The sequence below is a fragment of the Mytilus trossulus genome, chromosome 5 (genome assembly GCF_036588685.1).
Source record: "Mytilus trossulus isolate FHL-02 chromosome 5, PNRI_Mtr1.1.1.hap1, whole genome shotgun sequence".
In the NCBI taxonomy this organism is placed as follows: domain Eukaryota; kingdom Metazoa; phylum Mollusca; class Bivalvia; order Mytilida; family Mytilidae; genus Mytilus; species Mytilus trossulus.
The window spans coordinates 65,517,733-65,529,750 of NC_086377.1; the positions used below are offsets into that span (position 1 = coordinate 65,517,733).

Consider the following 12,018-nt stretch of genomic DNA (forward strand, 5'->3'; position numbering starts at 1 on the left):
AGCATGGAGCATGGTAAGACCGCACAATCCTCGCCACTCATGCATGCTCTTTTCCAAGTTATCTGCCGTTTCAGGGCAGTCTGTGTTTCTAAAGGTAGCACGTTAGTATCATCAACACATTATGTCTTCTTACAATTCCTTCTCCATCAGTGATTCGGTAGCAGCATCGGAAGTAACAGTTTTGTTTGCAAAAGGGAATTAAGCTTTTCTGTAAGCACCATCATACAGTCGCAGTTACAAAATATTAAACTCGCTTTTATGCTGACAAAGGGTAAACAAACTAGGGATAGAATGAGATAAGATACATGTAAATGATTTTATCAATAGAGTAAGTATATATGATACAGGGGAATTGGAATGGATTATTGAAGTTTACATGTAGGCCCGTAATTTCAAATTATTCTGGAAATAGTTGGTGGTATTTTAGTTCCAGAATCTATAAATTTAGGGGTTAGGGTGTCCGATTCCGAAACCCCGAATATAAAGAAACGAAATTCTGTAGTCCCTAATAAGTAAAGACAAAATTCTGTGTTAAAGGTTCTACCATTTCTCAATAATATCAATTGGAATGCGGGATATTTATTTAATTTTTAAGTTTAAAATAATATGGATGAAAATTAATCCATGCATGTTTCATATTATTTATATTTTATTGATCTGTAAAGAGAAGGATTAAAGTTCGTGAAATGAATACGGCAGACAGAACTGCCCACTTGCGATGCCCAGTACTTGATTTGTCAAAAGTTGGTGAAACAGAGAAATGAATACGCAGACAGGACTGCTACTTTCCGAAAATCAGTACTTGATTTGTCAGTCTACTTATCGTTTTGAATCGTTCCAGTGAAGTTATATGCAGTACTCAGACTCTGTTAAAAAAATAGTTTACTAGAATTATTCCTTCTTTACCTTCAATGTCGCTTTTCCTTTTTCTGCATGAGCCTGTTTTAAACTAGAGATCCATGATGATTATCGTTACTAGGCTAATGATATCGAGAAACATCACCCATTGAGATGCCGAGTTACATCCAAGAAGAAGAGTTTAAAAGGAATGATGACAAGTTATAGAAAATCAAATAAATGTTGAGACAACAACAATTGATTATTATATTTATATATATTATGCATAAAAAAATTATCAGTGTCGAAATTTTAGTGAGGCAATTGCCTCACTTGCCTCAAGGGTAGTTACGGCCTTGGCGCCAGTGAGTATGGCCGTCACGCCCTGCATTGACGTAAAAGTAGCAACAATCAAATCGAGTTGATATAAATTGTTTTCCGGAATTTCTGCACTACCATATCGGAACTTGATTTGTAATTAAATATGCGCTGGTTTCCGAACTATTGAGAAACTACAGGTGCATCAAATACATTTACCTGGCGACCAGACGTCTCGCGAGATGCCACATAATCGTCAAATTCTAGTCGTGTTAGATTGCTGATAAGATATTTATTTATGTACAATACATAATGTTTACCAGGATTTGTTACAGGTAATAGATTTATAAACAAATGATTCGTATATATAATATGAAGCATCAAATATTAATAGACACGTTCTACAAATGTTTATAGTACACGGTATCACTATCACTGAGTATCATTTATGAAAGTTTCATTAAAACTGGACCACTACATTGAACACACATGTTGTTGATAGATATATAGTCTTGTTTTCGGGATATTACGTTTTTCTCGTATTTCTCGGGAAATCGTGGTACCGCTTTATATAAGTCTTTTATGCTTTATGCTGTTCCTAGGCTAACAAATAAATCCCTTCTCTTGCTTTTTCATGCTACTGAGAATGCATTGTAGCATCAAAATGTCCATTGTCATTGAAAAAGGATAGTACAAATTCATACATGTATAATGTACGGAAACACATTATAAATTGCGGTACCATGATTTTCCGAGAAATACAGGAACCTTTATGATATATCCCCAAAACAAACTCAGGGCTCGACATTACCGTTTGTCCGATTGTCCGGGACAAGTGGACATAGGCGTCGGGCAAGTAGTTTCATAATACTACTTGTCCGATGGGACAAGTGAAAAATCGAGGTCAGATGTAAAATAGATCAAATTCACTTGAAGACTTGTAAATTCCCAAAAATTTGAACGATTCCTTTATTGATCATACAAAATGAAATAAATATTCATTGATTGAACCAGAGACATATAATACTTGTATTAGATGTCTCTGATTGAACGTATTTGAACATGCTGGCAGCCATTGACAAGGGGAATATAAGTACATGTAAGGCCACGGTTTTTTTAATTGTTGGTTTACGGATCCGCCGACCCGATTTTGCCGATTTTCAAAATAAAAATAAAATTGACTTTTCACGTTTTTTATTCCCGCCGACCCTTATAAATGCATTATCCCTGAAATATAATTAAAATGTTCTTCGATTATAAAATGAAATGCATTAATCATTTAATAAAGTTGATAACACTTTCTGTTGTGAAAAATAAAACTTCCAATTTACGTTTCTAAAAATAGACAAATCAAATATAACTGACCTTGAAATGTCTATTGCGCAAATTATTTTGTGGAACGAAACCTGTGTTTAAAACCAATGACAAAATAAGTTTGTTTCCCTTATTTGTCAACAGTCCGTAAGATGCATCATCTCAGAGAAAGAGACTTATCCAAATGGACAGGTGGAATACATCAATTAAAGTACTGAATATTAACAAATCATTTGAAATTTTCTTGTTTCATAGATAACAAAAAAAATCGATCATTGGGATAAAAACCGGATTGCATGACAACTGATTAACCCGATATTGTCGTTTTTCCAGTGGACGAGTCTATTACGTTTTTCGACACTTGTGTTGAAACTTATTTTTGTACGACGTTTTTATATTTTTTTCTTTATCAGTTTTTTGTGCTTGAAGATCATTATTCACCAAGTTTTCTGGAATTGATTGAGAGCTACGGGAATCTGTTTTTCTTGTTTGTGAAATGACGATTTAATTTCGTCTTTGTCCGTGCAACCCCCCTTTTTTACAGGAAATAATTAAACGATGGTCATGCGATGTTCATGATCACTGATCAATAATATTTCATCGAACTTAATGTTAGGAAATGATGACAAAACAGCAGATAAGACAAACATTTTGTTAGTAAGGTGAAATATATATTTATTTTGCATATTTTTTCTGTTTTGAAAGGTATTTTTTTTCTTTTTTTTTCCGACCGACCGACCCGACTTTTTTATGCGAAAAATCTGTAAACCAACAAATTAAAAAACCGTGGCCTAAGGGGAAAACAAATAATGTTGATATTTCTTCTTAGTATAAGCCTCTTTGGATTAGGAGCACCTCCATATGGAGTTTTTCCTTTAACTTTAAAATTTTAAATTAAAGTATGTTTCATTTTTTGTTGATTTTGCTTTTATGCATAACAATACATTAAAAAAGGTTTTATTTAATAAGCATGATAAGATTAATATATTAAAATAATAAGTTAAGATGTAAAACTTTAATAAAATTTAAAAAGGAAAATTTTTAGTGTCAATGTTTTATGTACTTTATGATCATATATCAATATATATAAAAATAAAAATAAATTGTAAAAGCTTGTTTTGACACCATCAATATATTTAAAAGGTTTAATCATATACAAAGTGGCCAGGTGTATTTTCATCCTTGGTTAATCCAAACCACTACTACAGAATGAATAGGTCCATAACTTAAGAGAACCTAGTGGTTTGGGAAGAGATGATGATTTAATGATCAACACATGGTAGTGACATTGAGTCGGAGAACTCAGTCTTGCAAATACTCTTTCAGTATGAAATCATAAAATGAATTTTTATGTGGTATTCATATAACATAACAAATGCTCCCTTTACTGATGATTAGGTACAATCAAAGAGCAAGTGTAATCATGCAAATATCATCAATATGCAAGATTTTCAATTATGAATTCGGACAAGTGAGTTATGAGTTCGGACAAGTTGATTTTCTTGCAACTTGTCCGAAGGGACAAGTTGGAAAAAATGATAATGTAGAGGCCTGAAACTGATATCTCCCGATAAAAAGGTTTTTTTATGGTGTTATACTTTTTTCAATTATAGTTAAAAAAAAATGTTTTGAAGTATTTATGATGACTTAAACACTTTAACAGGTCTGTTCTTTAATATAAACAAAACATAAAGGAGTAGGTCTTGTAAAGGCAGATTTTAGCCTAAGGCCAACCTTAAAAATATGTTTGTTTGCAGTTTTCTGACTGTACATGTACCTTCAGACTGAAGGGTCGGGAGGTAGGAAAAATATTTTATTTTATCAGCCAAAATACAGTTTAAACAAGCTGTTACACTAAACCAAGTTTCTTGTGAAGAAAAAAAAAACATTTTAAAACAACAAACACTGGACATGCTGAAAGCCAACATCAAATGAACAGGCATTTTCAGATAAAAAACTTTTATGTCATTATCCAATTTATGACATAAAATATGGTATAATTATTAAATACTGGAACACTTATAACATGTATAAACAAGGAATGTCATGATTAGAACTGTTTTAAAGAAATATATTCAGCCATGTATGCTTCTTGACTAGAATGTTTTCATGAGTAGAGTATTTTCATCAGAAAAATGTATATATTATAGGTTTACTAAAGAGTGTATTTTTGATAAAAATAAAATAAAATAACCATTGAATCTTCCTCAATTGAAAAAAAAGTATTAAGACATCCGACTGTTTTCATATTTCTATCTAAATAATATTTATTATATGTGATAAGGTTATAGTTTTGCCAGGCTTTAATGAAAACCAAAGAAATCTAAAGTTTGGGGTAAAATCCATAGCACCCCATTCATGTATTAAAAGTAAATGGTCTGTACTGAAATGTTTTTAATGCATAAAAAAATTGGCAACATAGCTCCTGAGGACGTGTTTTAATTGAATTCACACAGGCGGATCCAGGACCTCGATATCTGGGGGGGCACCATACATTTTTTTAAATATATGCAAGTGTGAGAGGGTGTTATTTCTGTTATTTTTGTTTGTTTGTTTTTTGTTTGTTTGACTGTTTTGCTGGGGGGGGGGGGGTCAGATCATCGTTTTTATATTTCTAAATGTTTATTTTATTTTTCACTTTATATTCCTGTCAATGGATCTTTATTATATAACCTAAACATGCATCAAATATTTGTTACTGGACGTTTAACAACCATGCAACAATCAATATTAAAAAGAAGATGTGGAATGATTGCCAATGAGACATCTATCCACAAAAGACCAAAATGACACAGACATTAACAACTACAGGTCACCGTACAGCCTTCAACAATGAGCAAAGTCCATACCACATAGTCGGCTATAAAAGCCCCCGATAAGACAATGTAAAACAATTCAAACGAGAAAAACTTTCGGCCTTATTTATGTAAAAAAAATGAAAGAAAAAAAAAGAAATATGTAACACATAAACAAACGACAAACACTGAATGACAGGCTCCTGACTTGGGACAGGCACACTGCATAAACAATGTCAATGTTTTCTTTATATTTCATCACCTCTATTTCATCTATTATTTTTTGTTTTGCCTCGCTTCCATACTTATTTTTTTGCACATTGTTCTAATATCTGTAAAACACCTTCATCATGTTCATATCCTTATAAATGGTGACCTTTTGCATAGCCTCAAACATGTACAATACATGGTAATTGAAACAAGAAAAGTAAAAACAACTGCATGCTTAGGCTTTTAGAGAAATGTATAAGTCCTAGATTCTGTTACAACGTAAATTTTAACGAAAATCAAATAGCATTCAAGTTATCAATAATTATTCATTAGGAAATGTCAATTCATTTTTCCTGGACCGGGGGAAGGGGGAGCAAATTGTTGATTTCCCTTGAAAATAAGAGGGGTATGATGACATTCCGATTAAAAAACATATCTTGAAAGTTGTCCAAAAAAAATAAGTTTAATCAGTTGCTGAATAAATTCACAAAAAAACAGTTTTGAAAGAAGAAAAAAAACGTACATTCACGGGAAATGATATTTTGAATACTGTATTTTGGAATGAAGAATTACCCAAAAATAGATGTATACCAGCTTTATCGACATTAAAAATATAATTATTATTTATACATATTCTCCAAAACACAGATCAGAAGTTTCACCTTATCATCGATCTTAATCGGTATTGTATTTAATTATTAACCAATTCAAATGTGTACTATTCCAATCAACATGTAAATGTATTTTACATAAAAGCTTTTGCATAGAGACATTACACACGGGTGTCGATATTTACACACCCGCCGATAAGTTGTCATAAATCACGCATGTGGACGCTGGTATTAATTAGCGGCCAGTTTAAGAAGTATAATCAAGCTGTGACAATTTCCGCACTAGATAAGAAGTTTCAGTAGAAATAAAATTATGTAAGAAATATTTTTTGGTGACCTGAACTGGGGGGGCACGTGCCCCTTGTGCCCCCCGGTAAATCCGCCACTGGTTTATAGTACACGGTATCACTATCACTGAGTATCATTTATGAAAGTTTCATTAAAACTGGACCACTACATTGAACACACATGTTGTTGATAGATATATAGTCTTGTTTTCGGGATATTACGTTTTTCTCGTATTTCTCGGGAAATCGTGGTACCGCTTTATATAAGTCTTTTATGCTTTATGCTGTTCCTAGGCTAACAAATGAATGCCTTCTCTTGCTTTTTCATGCTACTGAAATGCATTGTAGCATCAAAATGTCCATTGTCATTGAAAAAGGATAGTACAAATTCATACATGTATAATGTATGGAAACACATTATAAATTGCGGTACCATGATTTTCCGAGAAATACAGGAACCTTTATGATATATCCCCAAAACAAACTGATATCTCCCGATAAAAAGGTTTTTTTATGGTGTTATACTTTTTTCAATTATAGTTAAAAAAAAATGTTTTGAAGTATTTATGATGACTTAAACACTTTAACAGGTCTATTCTTTAATATAAACAAAACATAAAGGAGTAGGTCTTGTAAAGGCAGATTTTAGCCTAAGGCCAACCTTAAAAATATGTTTGTTTGCAGTTTTCTGACTGTACCTTCAGACTGAAGGGTCTGGAGGTAGGAAAAATATTTTATTTTATCAGCCAAAATACAGTTTAAACAAGCTGTTACACTAAACCAAGTTTCTTGTGAAGAAAAAAAAAACATTTTAAAACAACAAACACTGGACATGCTGAAAGCCAACATCAAATGAACAGGCATTTTCAGATAAAAAACTTTTTAAACAAAACTGAAACTTTAACATGTCATTATCCAATTTATGACATAAAATATGGTATAATTATTAAATACTGGAACACTTATAACATGTATAAACAAGGAATGTCATGATTAGAACTGTTTTAAAGAAATATATTCAGCCATGTATGCTTCTTGACTAGAATGTTTTCATGAGTAGAGTATTTTCATCAGAAAAATGTATATATTATAGGTTTACTAAAGAGTATTTTTGATAAAAATAAAATAAAATAACCATTGAATCTTCCTCAATTGAAAAAAAAGTATTAAGACATCCGACTGTTTTCATATTTCTATCTAAATAATATTTATTATATGTGATAAGGTTATAGTTTTACCAGGCTTTAATGAAAACCAAAGAAATCTAAAGTTTGGGGTAAAATCCATAGCACCCCATTCATGTATTAAAAGTAAATGGTCTGTACTGAAATGTTTTTAATGCATAAAAAAAATTGGCAACATAGCTCCTAAGGACGTGTTTTAATTGAATTCACACAGGCCACACAGTTTGGGTATATTTAACCCTTTCCTCCATAATGAACCTTTTTGATGCCACCCCCTTTACTCCATAATGACGCCTTTTGTCGCCTGAGTAGTACCTCAGTTGAAACACTTTTACTACGAAGTGTCTGCTGTAGACTTAATAAAATTTGTATCCAATATGAAAAGGAATATCATAGGAATATTCTACTTAAATTTATTTAATGAAATATTTGTTTTTTGCAATGCATTTTAATACTTTAAAGCATATTTTCAGCATTTTATTGAAAAATTCTATGCGAATCAAGTATTCAAAAAAAATATTTCAATGGAGGAAAGGGTTAAGAAAGAGAATAATTGCAATGAGTGGGGCAGCCCCCCTTATCCTAAAGGAGCATACTCATTGCAATCGAAGATAGATTTAATATAGAGAGAGTATATTTATTTTTCAAGCTAACCATTCATTTTCTCTACATCTTTGTATAATTAAGGTTGCTTCTTATTGATTTGGCATGATCTATATCCATTAACATTTCAATGAGCCCTTCCTCCGTACAGACGTGTTTACAGATATCCATGAAGATTTAAGTCACAGAGGAGGGGTTTCATCTTTGTCGTCTTCACAACGATTTGTAGAAAATATTCCATACTTCAATCTTCTGTCGAATTATTTAACCACTGAAATTGGTTCCATAAAGTCAGGCTCCAGATTCTTAACCGATTTGTTTGAGACAGAATGGTTATCGTATCAGTTATGAATATCCGCTGCATCATCGTCAATGATTTCATCACACATCATTACATGTGCCTGAATCTGTATCAACAGTTTACCAATTAAACTTTTTTGTTTGTTATTTGTCTTAAAATTAACACGAGACCACAGCGTAAAGTACTCCTCCTCGACTTCATGGATACCTGTAAACAATTTCCATGTGCTTTATCATTAAATGGTCACATGAACGCTTGACGGGAAGCTAAGAAAAACGGAACTTGAAATGCGTAATTGACCCAGATTTTAAATCATTTCCGGAAAGGACCCAAAGTTCCAGATCGCTTCAATAGAGGTATTAAAAAAAAAATCTTCAAATTTAAAGCAATAAAATTTTCACAGTCGGGAGAATTTTCAAGGGTCGGTCGGTAAACTGCAAACAAACAATATTTTAACTTAAGCCTAAAACTTCAAGAACATATGATGAAAGATTTTAGACACTTTTTGGGATACGATTGCTTTCAAGCAATCTGTAGACTTTTACCGTTGACTCAAGGCTCATTCCCTCATGTCAACCGTTTTATTCTAAACATTCAGCAACATCTCAGATTCTTATGATTGTCTTGCTTTAAAAGGTAAAAACCAAGCAAAAGGATTGACATGACATAAACAACTTTCCTGTAATGTTCTTCACATAATCTTCATGTTTGATTTTTCCGTTAACAACACGGAAAATCAGAATAAAGCAGTATTTATATTTAGTGTTTTTATAAATTTAGAAACACGTCAGAGGGAATTCCCCAGTTTTGATAAATGCGAGAGTTCTCTGAATTTCGATAATTCTATTTCTGTCATATAAGAACTGAAGTGGAGTTTTCTATATTTTACCGGTATGAAACTGATACTGTACTCTCATAAAGAAATGGAGACTCATTCCTCATATATCATTTAATAAACCGTCTTGTTCCAAATCGCAAGTCGCAGGTTTGTTTATGTATTAATGTGCATGCGTATAGTTTTCTTGATTTCAAGGGGTATCAGATTGAGTGGTTGCTCTGGATTTCACGCTTAGGCCACACTTAAAAATATTTTGGTTTGCATAAACCCTACCCAAAGGTTGAGACACTGGGTAGGAAGGTAGGCATTTTCTTTTTTTTTTCAAGAAAAGAAATTGTAGTATCAGATGTTCATTAGTCTTCATGATTATTTGATTAAAAAAAACTTCTTCAAATCAAGACAATAAAAGAATTTGAGTAGGCAGCTTTTTTCTGGGTAGGTAGCGTTTAGGCAAACAAACCTATTATTTATTATGGCCTTATTAATTAATTTGAACCTCATTGGATTCTTTCTATGTCTGCCTGCTATTGAGGGTTTAATATTGTTGTTGCATTAAAAATCATATGCATCATATAAGTTTTACCTATAACACCACTTTAGCAGAAATGGAGTCTTCCATATTATCATTTCGAGTTGTCTCCCTTACGGAAGTATTTCCCGTCAAAATCAAAATTGTCAAGAAAAAATGAACTCGTTAGATGTCGATAAACGTCGTATTATATTAAGAACGATCTCAATTTAAACAGGAGTGTGTACGGAAAGGAGTCATGCCCACTGACCCAAAGGAAATCAATAATTAAAGAGTTGGAAATGGGGTTCCTCCAAGAATTAACGGTGATAAGATACGAAGTGAAATACCTTCTCTCTCTCAGTGACTGCTGTGGAAAGTAAACTTGGAATTGATAGTACACAAATAAAACACAATAAGTACATTGCTCTCATACACTTGTATCCGGGATTGGCTATTTTTAAAGTTGAGTGACTATTCAGATTTAGTCCAAGTTTTAGGCTAAAATCTTTAATGCCAAAATTAGTGCAAATCTTTCACATTATATAATTGAATCTATTACATTAGACACTTAAATGTTTAAAAAGTGTCCAAAGTCTTTCAGTCGTAGACCCCAGCTTGTCTGGCAAACCAGCTGTCGGACGTCAGAGTAATCTTGGACTATTCAGATTATTACTTATGCAAGTGCAGTTGATTTAGTTTTGAAAATTATACTATCCAGCTGTACCAGGCCTTGCGGTCATAAAACTTTCCACTCAGTTTTTTTGTACTCATACTCGAAAATTGCTTGATTTCTTGTTTCGGGCATGATTTTTGTGCTCCAAGCACTGAGCAAAATTTCATGCTTACAAGGCCATAGTCCAAATAATTATGATGTCTTGTAAGGCTATTATAATTTTTTTCTTTGAAGCCTCACTTTGGCATCACAGAAAAAAAATTTAATAGCCTTTCAAGACATCATAATTATTTAGACTATCAAGGCCAAGGCTGCCAAAAATGTGTGAGACTCGCGCATGTTCATGCTTTTATGGAGCAGTATCCTTAGATCATTTTTTTTCCTCTTTGATCTTTTCAATTTTGGCCAAATCTCACGAATTTGCTTAATGAAAATTTGGCAGAACTGCTATACATGTGTCAATGAAAACTATATGGCAATCGTATCCCTCAGAGCATTCTGCTCTTTGATTAAACATTTAAGTGTCTGCTTCAGTAGATTCAATTATATAATGTGAAAGATTTGCACTAATTTTGGCATTAAAGATTTTAGCCTAAAACTTCAAGAATATATGATGAAAGATTTTGGACACTTTTTAAACATTTAAGTGTCTATTTCAGTAGATTCAATTATATAATGTGAAAGATTTGCACTAATTTTGGCATTAAAGATTTTAGCCTAAAACTTCAAGAATATATGATGAAAGACTTTGGACACTTTTTAAACATTTAAGTGTCTACTGTAATAGATTCAATTATATAATGTGAAAGATTTGAACCAATTTTGGCATTAAAGATTTTAGCCTAAAACTTCAAGAATATATGATGAAAGATTTTGGACACTTTTTAAACATTTAAGTGTCTACTGTAATAGATTCAATTATATAATGTGAAAGATTTGAACCAATTTTGGCATTAAAGATGCTCAAACTCATGCTTTATATTAAAAATCTATCATAATATGTCACTTTTCATATGTTTTTTTGTTGTCATCCTCAATCTTTATATGTATCACCATCAATGCAACTTACATTTAAATATCAAGAATGAACACAAATGTGGCCAATTCCATTTTAGATATTCCCAACACAGATTCTGGTGTAACAAAGTGTCACACTGTGAAAAACAGATTTCTATCCCAAAAAACATCGCATGTTGTGTATGACTGTTTCAGTATTCTTCGAGTCTTACTGAACCTCCTTTGAGGAGTATATTGTGAAAAGTGACAAAAAAGAATAAGTAACTCAAATTTTTTTGTCAAGCAATTTTAAAATACAATAATTATTTATGACCTAGGCTAAAGATAATCATGATAATTAACAGTGTGTTTGACACCAAAGATGCTAAGTGAAGCCATGCACTTAATTGTTGACTTAATTTGACAGTTTACACAGTTATTTGAACTTCCTGTACAGAAAGAATTCCAAACTTGCCGGTTTCATTGAATTGGAGAACATGAGGCATTCCTACATGTATCACTTGTCTTTTATGAGAATTT

At 32.2% G+C, this 12,018-nt stretch overlaps 1 protein-coding gene across 2 annotated transcripts in view; it reads left to right on the top strand.

The window, feature by feature from the left end:
• Positions 1–1,334: 1,334 nt before the first annotated feature.
• The window catches only part of LOC134719082 (alpha-1,3-mannosyl-glycoprotein 2-beta-N-acetylglucosaminyltransferase-like), a 45,119-nt gene continuing 34,435 nt past the window's right edge, over positions 1,335–12,018 (top strand). Inside the window, exon 1 of one of the 2 annotated variants that reach the window (XM_063582026.1) lies at positions 1,335–1,490. The gene's annotated coding sequence lies outside the window, so the exon portion shown is untranslated. The remainder of the gene's footprint in view (positions 1,491–12,018) is intronic. The other variant, XM_063582025.1, reaches the window with a different exon arrangement.